The 616-nt window shown below is 39.9% G+C and overlaps 1 protein-coding gene across 1 annotated transcript in view; it reads left to right on the top strand.

The window, feature by feature from the left end:
- The window catches only part of PPP4R2 (protein phosphatase 4 regulatory subunit 2), a 65671-nt gene that overhangs the window by 18736 nt on the left and 46319 nt on the right, over positions 1-616 (top strand). The window lies entirely within an intron of this gene.

Consider the following 616-nt stretch of genomic DNA (forward strand, 5'->3'; position numbering starts at 1 on the left):
GACCGGAATCGAACCTGGGACCTTTCAGTCCGCAGGCCGACGCTCCATCGACTGAGCCAAACCGGTTTCGGCATTTCTTATGTCTCTTGGTTATCTGTATGTCCACTTGGAGAAATATCTATTTAGGTCATCTGCCCATTTTTTAACTATTGTTTGTCTTCCTTTTTTTAAGTTGTATGAGTTTCTTATATATTTTGTATATTCTTTTTTTTAAAATATATGTTTATTGATTTCAGAGAGGAAGGGAGAGGGAGAGAGAGATCAAAACATCAATGATAAGAGAGAATCATTAATTGGGTGCCTCCTGCACACCCCACATGGGGGACCAAGCCCACCCTGGGCGTGTGCCCTGACCGGGAATTGAATCTGTGACCTCTTAGTTCGTGAGTTGATTCTCAACTGCTGAGCCACGCTGGCCAAGCTATTTTGGATATCCTTTATCATAATGTATCCTTGGCAAATATGTTCTCCCATACAGTGTGCTTCCTTTTCCTTTTGTTGATGGTTTCTTTTGCTGTGCATAAGCTTTTTTATTTTTATTTTTTAATATATTTTTATTGATTTCAGGGAGGAATGGAGAGGGCGAGAGAGATGGAAACATTAATGATGAGAATAA

Source organism: Myotis davidii, unplaced genomic scaffold (assembly GCF_000327345.1).
Source record: "Myotis davidii unplaced genomic scaffold, ASM32734v1 scaffold630, whole genome shotgun sequence".
In the NCBI taxonomy this organism is placed as follows: Eukaryota; Metazoa; Chordata; class Mammalia; order Chiroptera; family Vespertilionidae; genus Myotis; species Myotis davidii.